At 40.0% G+C, this 25,113-nt stretch overlaps 1 protein-coding gene across 4 annotated transcripts in view; it reads left to right on the plus strand.

Annotated features, from left to right (window-relative positions):
- The window catches only part of LOC111956221 (ras/Rap GTPase-activating protein SynGAP-like), a 64,479-nt gene that overhangs the window by 11,083 nt on the left and 28,283 nt on the right, over window positions 1–25,113 (plus strand). The window contains exon 1 of one of the 4 annotated variants that reach the window (XM_023976676.2): window positions 9,761–11,781. The exons of the other annotated variants lie outside the window; for them this stretch is intronic. The gene's annotated coding sequence lies outside the window, so the exon portion shown is untranslated. Of the gene's footprint in view, window positions 1–9,760; window positions 11,782–25,113 lie in introns of those variants that run through there. 4 annotated transcript variants of the gene reach the window in all.

Below are 25,113 nucleotides of genomic sequence, written 5' to 3' on the forward strand. Positions count from 1 at the left end.
AAGGAGTTAATCAGGGCAATTTTTCCATGAATAGATGGGTATTACCTCTCCATGGTGCAGAGTCTTGTCTATTTTTTTCAAGTTTCTATTGAAATTTCATTGTGGAGAGTTTATTTATATATTTGTGATATGAATATCTGAGTATGTTTACTTCACCATCAGCCCCATTTTATAGGTAAGCTGCAGGGTAATGTAAAAGTTGTATTCTTAAGGATCCAATACGTAATATTGTACACTTATCATAATTCAGGTTTTAGTCCAGAGTATAGAAAAGTTATCTCGATCTTTAATGAGACATTGCAGGGATCTAGCTTGCGGACTTAACATAAAACTTGAGTCATCGGCATAAATGGACACCTTTGTTTGTAAGCCTTGGATCTGATTTTAATAGCTAGCATTTCGATGGCCATAATGAATAGATATGGTGACAGCGGACACCCTTGTTTAACTCCTCTTGACAATTCAAAACTCTGAGAAGTAGCCGTTATTTACTATTTTACACCTGGGGTTGCAATACATTATTTTTACCCATTTTATAAGAGAATTACCGAAATTTAAGAAATCCAGGCATTTATAAATATAATCCAGTCTTACTTTATTAAATGCCTTTTCAATATCCGCTATAAATACCATTCATGGCTTCTTATATGTTTCATGATGTTCTATTATTTCTAGTAGATTTCATATATTATCTCCAATGTATCGTCCATGTAAAAAACCTGTCTGATCAGGATGAACAATACCTGGTTAAAACCCTTTTAATTCTGAGTGCTATGCATTTTGCTAGTATTTTTGCATCACAACATTGAAGTGTAAGGGGCCTCCAGTTTTTTAGATAGACAGGGTCTTTATATTTGCCATCTAAGTTTTGTTTTAATAATAGAGAAATCAGACCTTCCTGCTGAGTACCTGACAGACTACCATTTCTATAGGAGTAGTTAAAACAATCAAACAATGGAGCTTTTAGTATATCAAAAAATACTTGATACACCTCTACCGGTATGCCATCAAGCCCTGGGGTTTTTCCAGACTGAAAGGACTTAATAGCCTCAAACAGTTATTCCTCTGTAATTTGGCCTTCGCAGTGGTCTTTCTGTACATTTGTTAATTTTCAATGTTTTATATTATTTGGAAATAATTCCTTACCGTAATCTTCATTCAGTGGGAGAGGATGAGACGGAAAAGAGAACATCAGGAAGAATTTTGTGCATTTTTCTCCATATTCCATCCAGTTTGCTTTATTTTTGTAATAGATTACATTAGATCGTTCTTGAATAAGTTCCTCAAGTTCTTTTTGTTTTTCCTCTAACTTATTTTGCATCTCTGTAGTATCGTTTTCATTGCTATCTACCTGTACTATTAGTTCATGGATTTCCCTTGTTAGTCTTGTTTCTTTAGCCAGAAACTGCTTTTTTATTATTGAGGAATATTGAATTGAATGACCCCTGAAGGTACATTTAAAGGTATCCCAAACAATAAGGGGATTTGCTGAACCTATATTATACTGGAAAAATTCTGTTATAAATTATTTTGTCTTAGTTAAAAATAAGTTGTCCTCCAGTAAACTTTGATTACATTTCCAATATCCCCATCCACATGGAAAATCTATAAGAGTTTTGTGAATGCCAATTAGATGATGATCCGATCGCATTCTGTCTCCTATTAAAACATTTTTAACCTTTGATGCAAAAGAGAAAGAGACAAGAAAGTAGTCAAGACGACTAGCTTGATTAAGTCTCCTCCATGTATATCGCACTAGGTCAGGGTTTTTTAGTCTCCAAATAGCCACTATTTCTAATGTGTCCATAATATTTGTGATTTCCTTAAGGGCACGGTGATGATAGTTTGTAGAGTGATTACCTTTATGGTCCATTGACACTGTGTTATAGTCCCCTACCATAATGATAGACCATTTGTTGCCTGTAAGTTCAATATATTGGTATAAATGTTTTCGAAGAAGTGTGGATGTGGATGTAAACTTCTGACCCACTGGAATTGTGATACAGTGAAATAATCTGTCTTTAAACAATTGTTGGAAAAATTACTTGTGTCATGCACAAAGTAGATGTCCTAACCGACTTGCCAAACTATAGTTTGTTAAAACTTCTTATGGCTGCAATCCCGTTAACAGGATGATATGACAACAGCCCGTGAAAGTGCAGGGCGCCAAATTCAAACAACAGAAATCTCATAATTAAAATTCCTCAAACATACATGTATCTTATACCATTTTAAAGGTAATCTTGTTGTTAATCCCACCAAGTGTCCGATTTCAAATAGGCTTTACAGCGAAAGTACCAGAAACGATTATGTTAGGTCACCGCAAAATCACAGAAAAACGCAGTCATTTTTCCAGCCAAAGACAGGAGTCACAAAAAGCAGAAATAGAGATAAAATGAATCACTGACCTTTGATGATCTTCATCAGATGACACTCATAGGACTTCATGTTACACAATACATATATGTTTTGTTCGATAAAGCTCATATTTATATCCAAAAACCTCAGTTTACATTGGCGCTATGTTAAGAAATGCCTCCAAAATATCCGGAGAAATTGCAGAGAGCCCGCGTCAAATAACATAAATACTCATCATAAACTTTGATGAAAGATACATGTTTTACATAGAATTAAAGATACACTTGTTCTTAATGCAACCACTGTGTCAGATTTTCAAAAAGCTTTACGGCAAAAGCACAATATTCAATAATCTGAGAACAGCATTCAGCCACAAAAGGAAGCCATACAGTTACCCGCCAAATTGTGCAGTCAACAAAACTCATAAAAAGCATTATAAATCTTCACTTACCTTTGCTGATCTTCATCGGAATGCACTCCCAGGACTCCCACTTCCACAATAKATWTTDGTTTTGTTCGGTAATGTCCATCATTTATGTCCAAATAGCTATTTTTGTTAGCGTGTTTGGTAAACAAATCCAAAGTCAGAAAGCGTGTTCACTAAAAGGTGACGAAATATCAAAAAGTTCCGTAACAGTCAGTAGAAATATCTCAAACGATGTATTGAATCAATCTTTAGAATGTTTTTAACATAAATCTTCATTAACGTTCCAACCGGAGAATTACATTGACTTCAGATGTGCGATGGAACAGAGCTCCCTCTCATGTGAACGCGCATGGTCAGAGCATGGCCAGGTCATGGTAGACCTGACTATTTCCTGTTTCCTTCGGCCCCACTTCGCAGTAGAGGCATCAGACAAGGCTCTACAGACTGTTGACATCTAGTGGATGCCGTAGGAAGTGCAAACTCATCCATATCCCACTGTGTGTTCAATAGGGGCTGTGTTGAAAATCGACCAACCTCAGAATTCCCACTTCCTGTTTGGATTTTTTCTCAGGTTTTTGCCTGCCATATGAGTTCTGTTATACTCACAGACATCATTCAAACAGTTTTAGAAACTTCAGAGTGTTTTCTATCCAATACGAATAATAATATGCATATATTAGCAACTGGGACTGAGGAGCAGGCAGTTTACTATGGGCGCCTCTGTGCACCTTTCATCCAACCTACTCAATACTGTCCCTGCAGCCATAAGAAGTTAACAAGAAATTTGTGGAGTGGTTGAAAATGTTGATTTAATGACTCCAACCTATGTGTATGTAAACTTCCGAATTCAACTGTATATACAGTACCAGTCAAAAGTTTGTACTCACCATTTCATTCAAGGGTTTTTCTTTATTTTTACAATTTTTTACATAGTAAAGTAATAGTGAAGACATCAAACTATGAAATAACACATGTGGAATCATGTAGTAAACAAAAAAGTGTTAAACAAATCAAAATATATTTTATATTTGAGATTTTTCAAAGTAGCCACCCTTTGCATTGATGACAGTTTTGCACACTCTAGGCATTCTCTCAACCACCTTCATGAGGTAGTCACCTGGAATGTATTTTAATTAACAGGTGTGCCTTGTTAAACATAAATTTGCAGAATTTCATTCCTTCTTAATGTGTTTGAGCCAATCAGTTGTGTTGTGACAAGGTAGGGGTGGTGTACAGAATATAGCCCTATTTGGTAAAAGACCAAGTCCATATTATGGCAAGAATAGCTCAAATAAGCAAAGAGAAAGGACAGTCTTCATTACTTTAAGACATGAAGGTCTGTGAATCCGAAAAATTTCAAGAACTTTTAAAGTTAAAGTATTGTCTCAAAAACCATCAAGCACTATGATGAAACTGGCTCTCAAGTAACAGACACATCTCAACATCAACTGTTCAGAGGACACTGCGTGAATCAGGCCTTCATGGTCGAATTGCTGCAAAGAACCACTACTAAAGGACACCAATAAGAAGAAGAGACTTGCTTGGGCCAAGAAACACAAGCAATGGACATTAGACCGGTGGAAATATGTCCTTTGGTCTGATGAGTCCAAATTTTAGATTTTTGGTTCCAACCGCCTTGTCTTTGTGAGACGCAGAATAGGTGAACTGATGATCTCCGCATGTGTGGTTCCCACCGTGAAGCATGGAGGAGGTGTGATGGTATGGAGGTGCTTTGCTGATGACACTTTCAGTGATTTATTTAGAATTTAAGGCACACTTAAGCAGCATGGCTATCACAGCATTCTGCAGCGATACTCCATCCCATCTGGTTTGTGCTTAGCGGGACTATCATCTGTTTTTCAACAGGACAATGACTCAACACACCTCCAGGCTGTGTAAGGACTATTTCAACAAGAAGGAGAGTGATGGAGTGCAGCATCAGATGACCTGGCCTCCACGATCACCCGACCTCAAACCAATTGAGATGGTTGGGATGAGTTGGACCGCAGAGTGAAGGAAAAGCAGCCAACAAGTTCTCAGCATATGTATGTGGGAACTCCTTGAAGACTGTTGGAAAAGCATTCCAGGTGATGCTGGTTGAGAGAATGCCAAGAGTTTGCAAAGCTGTCAAAAAGGCAAAGGGTGGCTACTTTGAATAATCCTTTTTGGGTTATTTCATAGTTTTGATGTCTTCACTATTATTCTACAATGTAGAAAATAGTAAAAATAAAGAAAAACCCTTGAATGAGTAGGTGTGTCCAAACTTTTGACTGGTACTGTATATATACAGTGCCCTCAAAGTATTCACTTACAAAACGTGGGTGATACAATTGGTGCTCTTGCAGTCGCAGCGCAACGAGGGAAGAACACCATCAGATGTTTTACACATCAGCAGTGTCCTGTGATTGGTTTGAATCTGTACTTTAACGATATCCTACAATACATTGGGCCCCATTTGGTCTATGTAAAAAAAGCAGCACTTGTGCCAAATGAGGTCCTACACTGCCCGTATGAAACTATAGGTTGTATGAAATTCATACAAATCAAACCTGAACTGTACATCAGTTCAAACATGTATCTTTCGTAATGCATGAATGCTTTTACACTGAACAATTTGATACTTTTCTAGATATTCCTAGTAACCAGTTTTGATGAAATAGGGTAATGCCCAATTCAAATGTGATTTTCTTTTTGTCTTGACATCAGCTGACAAGTGTCTTTTTGTGCCATTTTTTTAACATTTATTTGACCTTTATTTAACTAGACAAGAGTTTAGAACAAGTTCTTATTTTCAATGACAGCCTAGGAACAGTGGGTTAACCCTCCTTGATCAGGGGCAGAACAACAGAGTTTTACCTTGTCAGCTTGGGGATCGATCTTGCAACCTTTTGATTACAAGTCCAACGCTCTAACCAATAGGCTACTTTTCGCCCCAAACTAGCCAGTTTTAGTAGCAATTACGTATCAGGCATTTTAATAGTCCAGGAGCTGAGCACAGATAAACCTTGATATGATAATAGGCATTTTCCGTGTATGTTTAAAATAAAGGAATTATAATAATATAGTGGGGGGAAATAAACTGATACTGCAACATTACCGAGGTCAAAGTACATCTCTCTCCTAATGGTAACCATGGTAATAACCAGGCTGAAGTCTGTTAAATAGTAACCCGTTCAGTTTATTTTTACGCCACCATTGCTTTGACGTCTCTCTCTTCTCACTCCATGTTCCTCTATTTTCCTCCTCTTCAAGTAAAAATCTCCTTTTGTGCTGCCTGCAGTTAAAAGGAGAATATTCATAGTCATACAGTACAGTTGTCATGGAAACTGGGAATACTGATTTATCCCCCACATGTCTGGCTTGGTTGGATCCAGGAACCATGATTGGCTAACACCGTCCCATCTGGACTAAACTACTGTAGAACATGGAACAGGTTGTCAGAATACAATTTTTGCAGTTATGTGTTCATTCAAAGATGTGTGTAATAAGAATCCTTCAGTTTAGTGAGGGTGTTTTGTTTAACAAAAGCCATCTGCATCAGTGGTTGAATTAAGTGTTATACGTTTAGACCTACTCTATCCATTGTTGATCAACAACAAACTAGAATGGTCCAAACACACCAAGACAGTCGTGAAGAGGACACGACAAAGCCTATTCCCCCCCAGGAAACTAAAAAGATTTGGCATGGGTCCTGAGATCCTCAAAAGGTTCTACAGCTGCAACATCGAGAGCATTCTGACTGGTTGCATCACTGCCTGGTAAGGCAACTGCTCGGCTTCTGACCGCAAGGCACTACATAGGGTAGTGCGTACGGCCCAGTACATCACTGGGGGTAAGCTGCCTGCCATCCAGGACCTCTACACCAGGCGGTGTCAGAGGAAGGCCCAAAAAAGAGTCAAAGACCCCAGCCACCCCAGTCATAGACTTGGCCACTCAGGAACATTCACTGTCTTCTTGGTAAGCAACTCCAGTGTAGATTTGACCTTGTGTTGTAGGTTATTGTCCTACTGAAAGGTGAATTCATCTCCCAATGTGTGGTGGAAAGCAGACTGAACTAGGATTTCCTCTGGGATTTTGCCTGTTCTTAACGCCATTCTGTTTCTTTTTTATCCTGAAAAACTGAGTCCATAACGATTGCAAGCATACCCATAACATGATCAAATCAAATCAATGCTTGAAAATATGGAGAGTGGTACTCAGTAATGTGTTGTATTGAATTTGCCCAAAACATAATACTTTGTATTCAGGAGAAAAATAGAATTGCTTTGCCAAATTTTTTACAGTATTACTTTAGTGCCTTGCTGCAAACAGGATGCATGTTTTGGAAGATTGTATTCTGTACAGACTTCCTTCTTTTCACTCTGTCAATTAGGTTAGTGTTGTGGAGTAACTACAATGTTGTTGATCCATCCTCAGTTTTCTCCTATCATGGCCATTAAACTCTGTATCTACTTTAAAGTCACCATTGGCCTCATGGTGAAATCCTTGAGCGGTTTCCTTCCTTTCCGGCAACTGAGCTAGGAACGACGCCTGTATCTTTGTAGTGACTGGGTGTATTGATACACCATTCAAAGTGTAATTAATAACTTCACCATGCTCAAATGGATAGCCAATGTCTGTTTTTTAACTTCCAATGCCCTTCTTTGTGAGGCATTGGCAAACCTCACTGGTCTTTGTGGTTAAATCTGTGTTTGAAATTCATTGCTCGACTGAGGAACCTTACAGATAATTGCATGTATGGGGTACAGAGATGAGGTAGTCATTCAAAAATCATGTTAAACACTATTATTGCACAGTGAGTCCATGCAACTTAATATGTGACTTAAGCAATTCTTTAGGCTTGAATATATTTAGGCTTGCCATAACAGAGGTCGAATACTTATTGACTCAAGACATTTCAGCTTTTCATATTTAATTAATTTGGAAACATTTGGAAAAACATAATTCAACTTTGACATTATGGGGTAAAGGTCAGTGATAAAAAATCTAAATTTAAAATCCATTTTAAAATCAGGCTGTAACACATCAAAATGTGAAAAAAAGTCAAGGGGTGTGAATACTACACTAATTATTTTGAGTGCTGTGCTAACAAAGCAGAGGGAAACCATCAGATGGATTCCAGATGTTAGACAGACCATCACAAAATATCATGCATGAAATAACATAACTTGGTTTTAAATTGATTTATCCAGGGAACAAGGACATGGCTATTATTAAATAATATAATTACAGTGCATTCAGAAAGTATTCAGACCGCTTCCCGTTTTCCACATTTTGTTACGTTATAGCCTTGTTCTAAAATTGATGAACACATTTTTTCCCTCATCATTCGACACACAATATCCCATAATGACAAAGGGAAAACAGGTTTTTAGAAATGTTGGCAAATTTGTAAAATGTTTTAAACAGAAATACCTTATTTACATAAGCTCAAGTGCATCCTGTTTCCACTGATCATCATTGACATGTTCCTACAGCTCGATTGGAGTCCACCTGTGGTAAATTCAATTGATTGGACATGATTTTGAAAGGCACACACCTTTCTACATAAGGTCCCACAGTTGACAGTGCAAAAACCAAGCCATGATGTCAAAGGAATAAACATGTTGCATAAACATTTGCAGCATTAAATGTCCCCAAGAACACAGTGGCCTCCATTAATCTTAAATGGAAGAAGTGTGTAACCACCAAGACTCTTCCTAGAACTGGCCACCCGGCCAAACTAAGCAATCGGGGAGAACAGCTTTGGTCAGGGAGGTGACCAAAAACCCGATGGTCACTCTGACAGAGCTCCAGAGTTCCTCTGTGGAGATTGGAGAACCTTCCAGAAGGACAACCATCTCTGCAGCAGGGAACATGACAGCCGCTTGGAGTTTGCCAAAAGGCACCTAAAGTATTCTCAGACCATAATGAAACCAAGACTGAACTCTTTGGCCTGAATGCCAAGTGTCATGTCTGGAGGAAACGTGGCACCATCCCTACGGTGAAGCATGATGGTGGCAGCATCATGCTGTGGGGATGTTTTTCAGTTGCAGGGACTGGGAGACTAGTCAGGATCGAGGGAAAGATGTACGGAGAAAAGTACAGAGAGATCCTTGATGAAACCTGCTCCAGAGCGCTCAGGACCTCAGGCTGGGGTAAAGGTTCACGTTACAAAAGAACAACGACCATAAGCACACAGCCATGAAAATGCAGGAGTGGGTTCGGGACAAGTCTCTGAATGTCCTTGAGTGGCCCAGACAGAGGCTGGACTTGAACCCGATCGAACATCTCTGAAGAGACCTGAAAATGGCTGTACAGCGACGTTCCCCATCGAGCCTAACAGCACTTGAGAGGATCTGGAGAGAAGAATGTGTGACACTCCCCAAATACAGGTGTGCCAAGCTTATAGCCTTATAACCAAGAAGACTCGAGGCCGCAATCGCTGCCAAAGGTGCTTAGACAAAGTACTGAGAAAAGGGTCTGAATACTTATGTAATTGTGATATTTTTTAAATAAATTTGTAAAGAATTTAAAAAACTGTTTTTGCTTCGTCATGATGGGGTATTGTGTGTAGATTGATGAGGGGGGAAAACAAGGTGATCAATTTTAGAATAAGGCTGTAACATAACAAAATGTGGAAGAAGTCAAGGGGTCTGAATATAGCCAACTGTTATATGCTACACTATGGATTGTAGCCTTATAATAATACCAGCAATGAGGTGCATAATTGTTTTTCTCTCAGATGTGGGCACTTTTCAGACACAATTGAATGTTTTAGTCTTGGGAGAGCTGTTTTCTTTACCCAAAAATGAATGTGTAGTTGGTTGGCTGTTGTCTGATTCGTTTGTGACCATTTAGTCTACCGTGCATCCTGTAAACCTATACCGTTATTGAGCACAACCTTCCCACACACTTTCCCCTCTCTCGTAACCTCATCTTGTTACGCTGCGTGTTTGTGTGTGCGCGAGAGCGAGAGAGATAATCGAGAGAGATTTCACCAATCACTTTACAACACCCCCTTCGCCTCTTTCTGACTATTTGCGTCTCAATCATCTCGTTGCAAGTGACGGAGCTAGGGGAACAGCGACAAGAGAGATGGGCGACAATGTATACAAGATCACCATCCTGTGCGACGCCATCGATCAATCCATCTTTCCAAGCTACCGATAAAGTCTGACGCAGCACCATTGGGAAATATATTTGACGATAGAACAGAGGGAGCATCAAAGCTACAACTCTTTTGAATTAATTAGCCAGTTACTTTGGAATGTGATGCATTTACAATACATGTCGGTTTATTTTACTTCAATGAAGGATGGCAGACTACGGACGCGTCCTCATCTTCCCCGCTGCTATCAGCAAACAGAATGTAGTCTACGAATTGTAAAATAGTCAATTTTTTACGTATCTTCTGGATTTTGGGCATATGCGCGCATTGGAAAGGTATACGTCTATGGGCTATATTTTCTTTATTGATGGACAGACGTGGTGTGTAAGTGCAGATAACCTAGCTGTTGGCGTACACCCTAAATCTCTACACACGTTTCTTTATGTATGATAACCCCGACCTTGTCATATCGATGAAAGTAGGGGTGATTTATGTTACGCATTTCACCTATTTCAATACTGACACATCGTTCTGTGAATTTCAAACACATTTCTGATGGCTTGCAATAATCAGCAGTTTATTTCACAGAAATACTGAATGCATTTGACAAACAATTGACAGATTAGCCTACTTGTTTATTGATCATTATATTGATCATTAGGCTATCAGAGAGTGTTTTTAAAAAGAACGCCAGTTACGGTATTGAAAGAGTAATACGCTGCAAAAATAAACACAACAAAAAGATGAAAAAGATCAGCCTCAGAAGAGATTCTGTAGGTTACCGAGAAAACGGCAAAGGGGTCACATTTCAGCGTTGGGGTTGTGAGACAGTCGGAAGAGAAGGAACCGGGGTAAGAGACCAAGGAGACGCTGCGGCCAAGGAGCCTTCTGTGGGACTGCACGACAAGGAGCTACCGCTGCCAGCGTTGAAAAGCATGGCTTGGGGTTGGTGGAAGAAAGAATCGAATAATCTTGAGACATCATAACGATCATTATAACAATATACATCACGATATCTTTTGAGTAATAGGCCAACCACATTCTTGATTGTGTTAGAGGTGTGGCAAGTAGCCATTTAATACATATATATATTGGTCATTATTAGCATATTTTAACAAAGGCTATTTATAATGTGTAGTATTTACTAATATGTATAATCTAAAGTCTGTGTGCAAGTATATTTGAATAATAGCCTACTTGTATTCTTAGTTGCACTGACCATATAGCATTGTAATAATGGGATGTTTAGAAAGACATTAACACAGACACAAGCTAAATCCATGTCACAAGCGACACAAACTCATTTGAAAACAGTATCCTGTTAATGTGTTTCTCCAAAATCTGCACACTGATGAGAACTGCCAGCAAGATGAACAGCCTTATCACTCATTGTCCTCAAAAATGCACAACACTTTGGCAAAGGACATGTGCTTACTTCACGGAGAGCTATCTTCATTTATTGAATGTGTATTATCATAAATGCAATTGCACACACTTAAAGAACATCTACAGTAAAGGTGAACATTTTCAGATGCATACTAATTTAGCTTAAACTAATGAGATGCACACACTCCTATTCCTGTCCATTGTGATGTGAAGAGTACCAATTTGGTAGTGATAAAGGGGTATGGATATCAGGCAACTTTAAGTGTCTCAAATGTGGTCACAGAGAATACTGTTAAGCACAAGCTAATTTAAAAAGGAGAGGACCCTATACCCTATTACTGGACACATCTCAGCCTACACATCTCAGCCTGTGTTGTGGACAAACAAAACCTGGAACCTTTCTACTAACCCCCCTGCTTAAGCAACTTGGAAACCAACCTTGACTCTGTTGACTCCCTGATATAACTCAGTTGTCGAGCTGCAGTACTTGGAAATCAACAACTCACAACCTGACTTTTGGGTAAGGCCTGTAAATCTATCAGCGTCTTTGATGATTTGTCCATGTAATCCTCTCCAATGTTGAATGTTAGAAGTGTCTAACTGAGACTGAATTGTAACTTTAAACTGCAATTACACTGAAGTTCCAATATATAGCCGCCTCGACAAGGGCCCTGTCCAGAAACAACCCCTATGGCCATGTGAATCTGAATTAATGTCATAGGTATAAGTGATATGGTAGTAGCTCTTTCGCCCTCTGTTATGCTAGATGGAGCTGCTACCATATGGTTGTAACCTGTCCAAATCATGAAGTGCCCAGGGACTTCAACATGAAGTGCCCAGGGATTGTTTTTGGACCGGGCCGTGGGCTGTTGTGGAAAGAGAAGGATACAGAATTGAAATGTGGATAAACACAAGCCAATAAGGGGCAAGGGATGGGACTGGTCGGCTTGTATGTTACTGATTGCTCAAAAGTGTTATTGTAACATTAGTTTTGGCCTTGGCCATGCATGCCATGTACTGTTCAGAGGCTACCTGAACAGTCACATCACATCTTGATTTGTTGATGGAGGACCTGAGGCTCACAGTGTTGTTTTAACCAGTATTTCTTCCTGGTTAATGTATTGTAACCAATAATGTAGTGGAGTCTTTTTATATTTGGTGACTACCCTTATGCACCTATTATTCTAAATTAGCATTGTTAGTGTTAGCATTAGTGTTAGCGTTTGGTACTCTGCACCCTTTATATACCCCAACGTCTATGTCCGCCTTTTTACCCCTACATCCCTGCTTGTAACACTACAGTATACTTAGGTCCTTAGTTTGTTCCTGTTAAAACACTAGTCTTCCCATTTCCACATTTTAGCCAGAATTAAATAATTACAGATGGTGGATTCTCCACAACTGGTTTTCAGAAGTTATTGACGTGCACATTCTTGGTGTGTCCCGGATTGGAGAGAGTCGACACTTGATTTAGCAATAAGCAGTCTCATTCCATGAGCTGGATGATATTCCATCCAGGTTTGACACCTGCACTAAATGGGTCACACCATCGGACAGACAATTTCTAAACTCACTAGACCCAGGATGTGCTGCTATGCAAATCCAAGGCACTGCTGATAGCATAGTTGTGGAAAAAACTCCATACTCAATGATAGCGTTCCAGCCCTTGTTCTGTGCTCAGTCTACCTGGCAAATACATGAGTTCCACATCTTATTGGATGCTTGTCAAAAAACAGCTCTGAACTTTTGCCATCAAGATGTCTATTGATGACGTGCTTCCAAATGTAAAGCTCCTGTTTTCTGACTCAGTTTAGTACGGTGCCCTTATATAGCATTAGCTTTGTACTGTACCTAACAGATTGGAAACTGAAGTTAGTGTGTGCAGTGAGAACTTCAAATGGATAGTTGTCATGGTAACAATAGATAAAGGGGAGCATTGGGAAAAGCATTGAAGCAGATATTAACCTACAGTAGATGCTGTGGCAAACTCTTGCAATATCATTCCTGTTGTTCACACACATCAAATTGTTCAGCCAACACTAATCAAGTGTGTTTGAGTGTAGTTAGCTACAGATTATGTTAATTAATCCCAGAGTGTAATCCTCTGGCGATATCTATTAAACTACTAATATTTAGCATTTTTTAAGATGGTCATAAGATGGACCATTGCTATTTGATTTGGAATTGTAGGACACTTGTAGTTATTCAAAATAAATATTTAAAAAAATATTTGATAAAACATTGAATTTGGCTTTACTGCTATTAGCCCATAGAAACACATTGAATAATACATTCTATACAGGGCAAAAAAATGGTACAAAAATTAATTAAAAGGAAGTATGATTTTAAATGTCTGAAATGCATCTAAGAGATATCAGAAAGCATCCGGGACGGAAAAAAAGGTTACATGTGCAACCCTGGTTTCAAAATAAGCCTATTCACCTGTGAAGTTTGTGGGCGTCGTAGAGCAAAACGGACGACGCGTTCGTTCCAAATAATGGGCTCAAACCCTTGAGACTTTACAGACGTTTTCATGAGAAGACCTGTGCTGAGTTGGCAAGTCGACGGGACCGACTTTAGATGAGTCCTGTAACTCTTGTGGGCGTCGTTGAACAGAATGGACGACATGTTCCTATTCGTTCTGACTTTACAGATGTTTTCATATAACATTTTTCTTTTATTAAAATATGTTTTATTGTCACAGGCCGGATAGGTGCAGTGAAATGTGTTGTTTTACAGGGTCAGCCATAGTAGTACGGTGCCCCTGTAGCATATTAGGGTCAAGAGCACAGTGACAGATTTTTCACCTTGTAGGCTCGGGTATTCAAACCAGCAACCTTTCAGTTACTGGCCCTCCGCTGGTCAACAAAGCCGGAACTATTTTTGAATAGGCCATGTATTACTATTACTTCTTAAAAATGTAGATATGTAGGCCGATGAAGTTTTAGTCCACAAAAATATCTCAAACTCATGAACAAAGAAACATGTGGTAAGCTTAGGGCTAATGTGTACTTCTCAAACACCCACTCTCAATCTTCCTTGCTCTCCCTATCTCTCTTTTTCTCTGTCTGTCTGTCTCTGTATCAGTTATCTGGAAGCTGTTACCACCCACACACACTCTGGCCTGATATCAAATTTACATTTAGAATATAAACACACACACACAAATAGAGATTTTCACAACGATTTCATCACACACAGACAATAATGTTATTTCAATGTTTAAATATTTTGTGGTGTGAAATGTAATAATGTCACAGCAAGAGACATAAGGCATGTGTTTGCAATAGGATACCAGTTGTGCGTCTTATTACTGTTCCATGCCTCTGGTACCAGGCCCTATGCAAAATGATTTGATTTGTTCCTCACACATGATTGTGAAAAATTCACTCTGATTTGCACATTGTGTGGGTGGTGTGTGTGTGTGTGTGTGTGTGTGTGTGTGTGTGTGTGTGTGTGTGTGTGTGTGTGTGTGTGTGTGGTACTGTATGTTGGTGTGAATTGACTGGTTTTGGCTTGGATGATTAACTCTCAAGTCTCTTGCTGCAAATTATTAGTTGTGCCAATATCTTATGGTTCAAGTGGAAGCTTTTAGAGTTGTTACCATGGATGCAATACAATGAGCTAGAATCCAGAATAGAACATAGAGAGAGAGATAGAGAAAGAATGAGAGAGAGAACGTGACTCACTGCTCAACGTCAGAATGCCTCACCATCCCATTCTGACATGTGAACACTTATACGATAATGTACACCTTGATCAGGACAGTGTCATAACCTTTGCTAAGGACCTAAAGGATGCAACACTTAGCAGGGACCCACACACCCATCACCCCAGCAGCAGCGGCCCCCCGCTCCACTATCTGAAACAACAGCACCCTCACCATCCCCAGGACAGAAGAGCCAGACACGGCTTGTTACAGCACAGCTCTACAAGACCCGGCCCACCACAAGACAGCTCTACTAGAGCCAGCCCATCATAACACAGCTCCAATAGACCCAGCCCATCACAACACAGCTCTACTAGACCCGGCCCATCACAACACAGCTCTATTAGACCCGACCCACCACAACACAGCTCTACTAGACCCGGCCCACCACAACACAGCACTGACAACTACTGTAAGGTTGGGCAGAGTACTTTCCTTCAGAGAAGTGGACCACATGATACAGTCTACACCATGTGTAATTTGCCAGCAGCATACCACCCTGAATCCCACTGCTGGCTTGTTTCTAAAGCTAAGCAGGGTTGGTCCTGGATGGGAGACCAGATGCTGCTGGAAGTGGTTTTGGAGGGCCAGTAGGAGGCACCTTTTCTGTGGTCTAAAATAAAAAGACCCCAGGGCAGTGATTCGGGACATTGCCCTGTGTAGGGTGCCGTCTTTTGGATGGGACGTTAAACGGGTGTCCTGACTCTGTGGTCACTAAAGATCCCATGGCACTTATCGTAAAAGTAGGGGTGTTAACCCCGGCGTCCTGGCTAAATTCCCAATCTGTCCCTCATACCATCATGGCCACCTAATCATCCCCAGTTTACAATTGGCTCATTCATCCCCCCTCCTCTCCCCTGTAACTATTCCCCAGATTGTTGCTGTAAATTTGGATGTGTTCTCAGACAGATTTCTTACCTGGTAAAATAAGGGTTAAATAAAAAATAAATAATAATAACATCATTCTGATCATCAGCCGACATATAGTGAGGTAACCTCTGACAAAAGACACCTAGAACTATCAGATTGGAGAGGTGCGCCAACTACTGCATTTATTATGCAGACTACTGGACTAGACAGACCTTTTAATTCACTCACACACACACTCACACTCTCACACACACACAAGAAACACATACGTACAAAGGGTTGCAGATTGCATGGCATTGTACCAATTTTTTGTGCATTCTTCTTCCATTCTTATTGATTTGTTTATACAGTTGAAGTCGGAAGTTTACATACACCTTAGCCAAGTACATTTAAACTCAGTTTGTCACAATTCCTGACATTTAATCCTTGTAAAAATGTCCTGTCTTAGGTCAGTTAGGATCCCCACTTTATTTTAAGAATGCGAAATCTCAGAATAATAGTATAATTATTTATTTCAGCTTTTATTTTTTTCAGCACATTCCTAGTAGGTCAGAAGTTTACATACACTCAATTAGTATTTGGTAGCATTGCCTTTAAATTGTTTAACTTGGGTCAAATGTTTTGGGTAGCCTTCCACAAGCTTCCCACAATAAGTTGGGTGAATTTTGGCCCCCAATTTTGGCCCAGTTACACCAGCTCCTTACAGAGCTGGTGTAACTGAGTCAGGTTTGTAGGCCTCCTTGCTCGCACACGCTTTGTGATGGCCACTCCAATACCTTGACGTTGTTGTCCTTAAGCCATTTGCCACAACTTTGGAAGTATGCTTGGGGTCATTGTCCATTTGGAAGACCCATTTGCGACCAAGCTTTAACTTCCTGACTGATGTCTTGAGATGTTGCTTCAATATATCCACATAATTCCCCTCCTCATGATGCCAAGTGCACCAGTCCCTCCTGCAGAAAAGCACCCCCACAACGTGATGCTGCCACCCCCGTGCTTCACGGTTGCGATGGTGTTCTTCGGCTTGCAAGTGTCCCCCTCTTTCCTCCAAGCATAATGATGGTCATTATGGCCAAACAGTTACATTTTTGTTTCATCAGACCAGAGGACATTTCTCCAATCTTTGTCCCCATGTGCAGTTGCAAACTATAGTCTGGCTTTTTTATGGTGGTTTTGGAGCAGTGGCTTCTTCCTTGCTGAGTGGCTTTTCAGGTTATGTCGATATAAGACTCGTTTTACTGTGGATATAGATACTTTTGTACCTGTTTCCTCCAGCATCTTCACAAGGTCCTTTGCTGTTGTTCTGGGATTGATTTGCAATTTTTGCACCAAAGTACATTCATATCTAGGAGACAGAACGCATCTCCTTCCTGAGCGGTATGACGGCTGCATTGTCCCATGGTATTTATACTTGCGTACTATTGTTTGTACAGATGAATGAGGTACCTTCAGGCATTTGGAAATTGTTCCCAAGGATGAACCAGACTTCCACAATTAGGTCTACAATTATTTTTCAGAGGTCTTGGGTGATTTCTTTTGATTTTCCCATGATGTTAAGCAAAGAGGCACTGAGATTGAAGGTAGGCCTTTAAATACATCCACAGGTAGACCTCCAATTGACTCAAATGATGTCAATTAGCCTATCAGAAGACGTAATTTTCTGGAATTTTCCAAGCTGTTTAAAGGCACAGTCAACTTAGTGTATGTAAACTTCTGACCCACTGGAATTGTGATACAGTGAATGATAAGTGAAATAATCTGTCTGTAAACAATTGTTGGAAAAATTACTTGTGTCATGCACAAAGTAGATGTCCGAACCGACTTGCCAAAACTATAGTTTGTTAACAAGAAACTGAGCTCAGGTGCATCCTGTTTCCATTGATCATCCTTGAGATTTTTCTACAATATGATTGGAGTCCACCTGTGGTAAGTTCAATTGATTAGAAATGATTTGGAAAGGTACACACCTGTCTATATAAGGTTGACAGTGCATGTCAGAGAAAAACCAAGCCATGAGGTCGAAGGAATTGTCTGTAGTGCTCAGAGTCAGGATTGTGTCGAGGCATAGATCTGGGGAAGGGTGCCAAAACATTTCCTGGAGCTGGCCGCCCGGCCAAACTGAGTATTCAGGGGAGAAGGGTCTTGGTCAGGGAGGTGACCAAGAACCCGATGGTCACTCTGACAGAGCTCTAGAGTTCCTCTGTGGAGATGGGAGAATTTTCCAGAAGTACAACCATCTCTGCAGCACTCCACCAATCAGGCCTTTGTGGTACAGTGACCTGACAGAAAACACTCCTAAGTAAAGGGTCATGACAGCCTACTTGGAGTTTGCCAAAAGGCACCTAAAGACTCTCAGACCATCAGAAACAAGATTCTCTGGTCTGAAGAAACCATGATTGAACTCTTTGGCCTGAACGCCAAACGTAACGTCTGGAGGAAACCTGGCACCATCCCTATGGTGAAACATGGTGGTGGCAGCATCATGCTGTGGGGATGTTTTTCAGCGGCAAGGACTGGGAAACTAGTCAGTATCGAGGAAAAGATTAATGGAGCAAAGTACAGAGAGATCCTTGATGAAAACCTTCTCCAGAGCGCTCAGGCTGGGGTGAAGATTCACCTTCCAACAGGACCATGACCCTAAGCACACAGCCAAGACAACGCAGGAGTGGCTTCGGGACAATTCTCTGAATGTCCCTGAGGGACTCAGCCAGAGTCCTTACTTGAACCCGATCGAACATCTCTGGAGAGACCTGAAAATAGCTGTGCAGCAATTCTCCCTATGCAATCTGACAGAGCTTGAGAGGATCTGCAGAGAAGAACAGGAGAAACTCCCCAAATACAGGTGTGCCAAGCTTGTAGAGTCATACACAAGAAGACTCGAGGCTGTAATCGCTGCCAAAGGTGCTTCAACAAAGTACTGAGTAAAAGGTCTGAATACTTATTTAAATATAATATTCCTGTTTTTTCTACATTTCTAAAAACCTGTTTTTGCTTTGTCATTATGGGGTGTTGTGTATTGATTGATGAGTGTAAAAAAGAATAAGGCTGTAACCTAACAAATTTTGGAAAAAGTGTAAAGGCACTGTATATGTGTCTATACAGTCCCAGTCAAAAGTTTGGACACACCTACTCGTTGTTTATTTTTACTATTTTCTATATTGTATAATAATAGTTAAGACATCAAACCTATGAAATAACACATATGGAATCATGTAGTAACCAAAAAAGTGTTAAAGAAATCAAAATATATTTTAGATTCTTCAAAATATCCACCCTTTGCCTTGATGACATCTTTGCACACTCTTGGCATTCCCTCAACCAGCTTCACCTGGCATGCTTTTCCAACAGTATTGTAGGAGTTCCCACGTATGCTGAGCACTTGTTGGTTGTTTTTCCTTCACTCTGCGGTCCGACTCATCCCAAACCATCTCAATTGGGTTGAGGTCGGGTGATTGTGGAGGCCAGGTCATCTGATGCAGCACTCCTTCACTATCCTTCACTATCCTTCACTATCCACTATCCCTTACACAGCCCGGAGATGGGTTAGGTCATTGTCCTGTTGATAAACAAATGATAGTACCACTAAGCTCAAACCATGTGGGATGGCGTATCGCTGCCGAATGCTGTTGTAGCCATGCTGGTTAAGTGTGCCTTGAATCGTAAATAAATCACTGACAGTGTCACCAACAAAGCACCCCCACACATCACACCTCCTCCTCCATATTTCGAAGTAGGAACCACACATGCAGAGATCATCAGTTCAACTACTCTGCATCTCACAAAGACACGGCGGTTGGACCCAAAAATCTCAAATTTGGACTCATCAGACCAAAGGACAGATTTCCACCGGTCTAATGTCCATTGCTCGTGTTTCTTGGCCCAAACTTCTTCTTATTGGTGTCCTTTAGTAGTGGTTTATTTGCCGCAATTCGACAATGAAGGCCTGATTCACGCGGTCTCCTCTGAGCAGTTGATGTTGAGATTTGAACTCTGTGAAGCATTTCTTTGGGCTTCAATTTCTGAGGATGGTAACTGTAATGAACTTATCCTCTGCTGCAGAGGTAACTGTGTCTTTCTTTCCTCCGGCGATCCTCATGAGAGACAGTTTCATCATAGCTCTTGTTGGTTTTTGCAACTGCACTTGAAGAAACGTTCAAAGTTCTTGAAATTTTCCGCATTGATTGACCTTCATGTCTTAAAGTAATGATGGACTGTTGTTTCTCTTTGCTTATTTGAGCTGTTCTTGCCATAATATGGACTTGGTCTTTTACCAAATAGGGCTATCTTCTGTATACCGCCCCTACCTTGTCACAACACAACTGATTGGCTCAAACGCATTAAGAAGAAAATAAATTCCACACATTAACTTTTAACAAGACACACCTGTTAATTTAAATGCATTCCAGGTGACTACCTCATGAAGCTGGTTGAGAGAATGCCAAGAGTGTACAACGCTGTCAAGGCAAAGGGTGGCTTCTTTGAAGAATCTAAAATATATTTTGTGTTGTTTAACTCTTTTTTTGATTCCATACGTGTTATTTCATAGTTTTGACGTCTTCACTATTATTCTACAATGTAGAAGAAAAAAATAAAGAAAAACCCTTGAATGAGTAGCTGTGTCCAGGTACTGTATGTTTATACACTGCTCAAAAAAATAAAGGGAACACTTAAACAACACAATGTAACTCCTGTCTCTTATACACATCTAGATGTGTATAAGAGACAGCTATTATTCTACAATGTAGAAGAAAAAAATAAAGAAAAACCCTTGAATGAGTAGCTGTGTCCAGGTACTGTATGTTTATACACTGCTCAAAAAAATAAAGGGAACACTTAAACAACACAATGTAACTCCAAGTCAATCACACTTCTGTGAAATCAAACTGTCCACTTAGGAAGCAACACTGATTGACAATAAATTTCACATGCTGTTGTGCAAATGGAATAGACAAAAGGTGGAAATTATAGGCAATTAGCAAGACACCCCCAATAAAGGAGTGGTTTTGCAGGTGGTGACCACAGACCACTTCTCAGTTCCTATGCTTCCTGGCTGATGTTTTGGTCACTTTTGAATGCTGGCGGTGCTTTCACTCTAGTGGTAGCATGAGACGGAGTCTACAACCCACACAAGTGGCTCAGGTAGTGCAGCTCATCCAGGATGGCACATCAATGCGAGCTGTGGCAAGAAGGTTTGCTGTGTCTGTCAGCGTAGTGTCCAGAGCATGGAGGCGCTACCAGGAGACAGGCCAGTACATCAGGAGACGTGGAGGAGGCCGTAGGAGGGCAACAACCCAGCAGCAGGACCGCTACCTCCGCCTTTGTGCAAGAAGGAGCACTGCCAGCGTCCTGCAAAATGACCTCCAGCAGGCCACAAATGAACAATACAATACAATACAAGCACAGAAATGTGCAACTCAGATGTACTGTTTTTCAGAATATAATTTCTGATGTTATCTAGACAACAGGCCTTCTTTGGTTTTATATATTTTATCTTTTCATTTCGTTTTTGTTGGGTTATTGGGTAATCTAATGATTTTTGGTTGTTTTTAATGACTGATTCAAGCATGTTAAATGTTACTTGAATGTCTAATTGGCTATGTTGTAAGTCTTTTTGTGGGATGTTTCTGTGTAGATGACCAAAATAAGTTTTCATAATTCCTTCATCTTGTATGGCTAAGCTGTCATCAAGGCAAAGGGTGTCTAATTTGAAGAGTCTCAACTATAAAATATATTTTTATTTGTTTGACACTTTTTTGGTTACTCTTCAACTGTAAAACATCCCCACAGCATGATGCTGCCACCACCATACTTCGCTGTAGGGATGGTATTGGCCGGGTAATAAGCGGTGTCTGGTTTCACCAGACCAGAGAATCTTGTTTCTCATGATCTAAGAGTCCTTTGGGTGCTTTTGGCAAACTCCAAGTGGGTTGTCATGTGCCTTTCACCGAGGAGTGGCTTCCGTCTGGCCGCTCTACCATCAGGGCCTGATTGGTGGAGTGCTGCAGAGATGTTTGTCCTTGTAGAAGGTTCTCCCATCTCTACAGAGGAACTCTGGTGCTCTGTCAGAGTGACTATCAGGTTCTTGGTCACCTCCATGACCAAGGCCCTTCTCCCCGATTGCTCAGTTTGGCCGGACGGCCAGCTCTAGGAAGATTCTTGGTGGTTCCAAAATTCTTCCATTTAAGAATTATGGAGGCCACTGTGTTCTTGAGGACCTGTGCTGCAGACATTTTTTGGTACCCTTCCCCAGATCTGTACCTCGACACAATCCTGTCTCAGAGATCTATGGACAATTACTTTGACTTCATGGCTTGGTTTTTGCTCTGACATGCACTGTCAACTGTGGGACCTTATATAGACAGCTGTGTGCCTTTCCAAATCTTGTCCAATCAATTTACCACAGGTGGACTCCAATCAATTTGTAGAAACATCTCAAGGATGATCGAAACAGGATGCATCTGAGCTCAATTTTGAGTCTCATAGAAAAGGGTCTGAATAATTATGTAAATAAGGTATTTCATTTTTTTATTATATAAATTTGCTATCATTTCTAAAAACCTGTTTTTATTTGTCATTATGTGGTTGATTGAGGGAAACAATTAATTCAATACATTTTAGAGATAAGGCTGTAACGTAACAAAATGTGGAAAAAGTGAAGGCGTCTGAATACTTTCTCAATGCACTGTATAATCAACTTTTAAGATCTTGTAAGAACCTAAAGCTTGAAATAATAGGTTGTTCTGAATGCCACATGTGGCCTTCTTTTGGAAAGATGCTATTTTTGTCAAGATATGCTACTCAGGACAATGTTGCATTTAGGAGAGCCAAGTGACACTAAATAAATATAAAATGTTACTCTGAAATAACTGATATTATCCAATATAAATCCGTATGTGAATCGACTGTATGTGACTCAGTCCTTTCCTATGTGAGTCATTAGGACACATATAGACATAAAGAATGTGTTATGAAATAGAGGGTATTCTATCCAGGACATTTCTGACACTAGGTGAGGGAGTTTACAAAGAATCTTCACTGTATAAATATGTTCACCTAAAGACTTGGCTGTTAGAAAATATAATTTCCACCATTTCAGCTGTATGAATGAGATTGAGGAAAAAGCCCAGCATTTTTAGATACAAGTTTATAGGAAACAAGGTGGATCTTTGGTGATACTGGTTTTATCTGATATAAATATGGAAATCATGGTCTATGGTTGTCAGGCTGTTGTCTGCTTTGATTCACACTGTGGCAGGGATGTTCAAGGTTATTCTAAATGGGGCCTGTGCAGTTTGATGCATTCTCACCAATGTACTCAGTAGCACGACCTTGGATTGCTTTAAAGTTGACCTCATCTTTTTTCATACATAGTTTTTCAACATTGCCACAAAAACCTGCAAACCAATGTGAACGTTCTAGTTTAACCCTTTTCTAGGATGATGTCGTGATTTTATTTTCTGCTCCCTCATAGAATGTGCTCATGAATGCATTTTGTATTACCAACTCATATTGAAGTACACAAGTCCATATAATTGTTTATTATTTTAGGCACTTATTTCAGGGTTTTCACAGTTCACGACATCTGATTGCCCCCAGCAAGATTAATTATGCATGTTCAATGAGAGTGAGCAAACTAACTTTCTTAATGCCATCGCATTGATCAAAGCTTGCATTCCATTGGGACATATTTCACTCTTGTTCCATCTTTCAAAATCAAATGTGATTTCCTTGTGTATCAGCATATTTAAGCTGGAAAAGGCTGGCTGAATATTGATGTTGAGAGCCGAATCCAGTAAAACATTGCCAGCACATAGATTAATAAAAATCTATGTTGATTCCCTTTTCAGGTCCATGGTAGATCAGTACTGTTTTAAAGCTGTTTACACATCAATGACTGGGGCAGTTATATTTTGGTGATAATCTACGGTACCTCAGATTGTACATCTTTCCAATGAGCCTGGAATAATGGAATAATATACATTAAACTCTTCCTATTTGTTCTATCTGGAGAACCCACATTACTTATTACCTCATGATGTAAAATACATGGAATCTATTGAATTCTATCATCCATTACATACAATACAGCATAGGTCTAAGACGAAATGCACTTCAACAGCTATTCTAAACGGCTTTTTTTTTAATGAAAATTAGTCAAGACTTTCATAAAGATTTGTGTGGGTGGTTGTGTGCATGCCTGTTGTCACACCCTGGCCTTAGTTATCTTTGTTTTCATTAGTATTTTAGTTAGGTCAGGGTGTGACATGGGTTAGTATGTGTTTTTGTATTGTCTAGTGTGGTTTGTATGGTTGAGGGGGTTTCATAGAGTAGATMGGGTTGTGTTCAGTGTAGGTGTTTAGAATTGTCTATGGTTGAGTGTAGTTGTTTAGGAAAGTCTATGGTTGCCTGATTTGGTTCTCAATCAGAGACAGCTGGTTATTGTTGTCTCTGATTGGGAGCCATATTTAAGGTAGCCATAGGCTTTAGGTGTTTGTGGGTAATTGTCTATGTCAATGTTCTATGTTGCATGTTGCATGTGTGCACTAGTTCATTATAGCTTCATGATCTTTTGTTGTTTTTGTTAGTTTGTTAAAGTGTTTCGTGTCGTGTTCTTTCATCTTCTTTAATAAAGAGAAGATGTATCATTATCACGCTGCGCCTTGGTCCGTCTCTCCACACGATCGTGACACCTGTACTGTATGTATGTATGTATGTATGTATGTATGTATGTATGTATACAACCTAAATAAGGGTCAGCTTTTAGGGTCTGTTATTTTTTACTTCACTAATTGATATGTATCAACTCACATTAAAATATGTTGCCCTTCTAAGAGAAATGACTAGGAGGGGAAATTTGTTAGACAGCAGGATAGAATGAAAAACGAGAGAGAAGATAGGGTGCAGAGGAGAGGGGAGGATGACAGATAGAAAGAGACGAGAGGGGGAGTACACCACTGGAATTATGTAAAAGAGTGCGTGGGAGAGAAGAACAGATAGAAAGAAGGAGAGTGAGTATTTATGGTGCCTTAAGTATCCACTGGGAAACTGAGGAAAATGTAGCCAGGAGTGTCAGATATTTAGGGAAAAATAAAAGGGGTTTGGGTCAATGTTCCCTCATTTGTTTTGGCACTAAGCAAATTTCAGGTCTGCTGAGCGCAAACTTGAAAGTTGTGAAAATTCTGTGCAACTTCCAACATGTGTTCACTGTACCCGCTTTAAGTTATAGTTTAAACATTGGCCATGTAGACTACTGTGGCTATTTGTTAATAATGT

Source organism: Salvelinus sp. IW2-2015, linkage group LG31 (genome assembly GCF_002910315.2).
Source record: "Salvelinus sp. IW2-2015 linkage group LG31, ASM291031v2, whole genome shotgun sequence".
NCBI classification, from domain to species: domain Eukaryota; kingdom Metazoa; phylum Chordata; class Actinopteri; order Salmoniformes; family Salmonidae; genus Salvelinus; species Salvelinus sp. IW2-2015.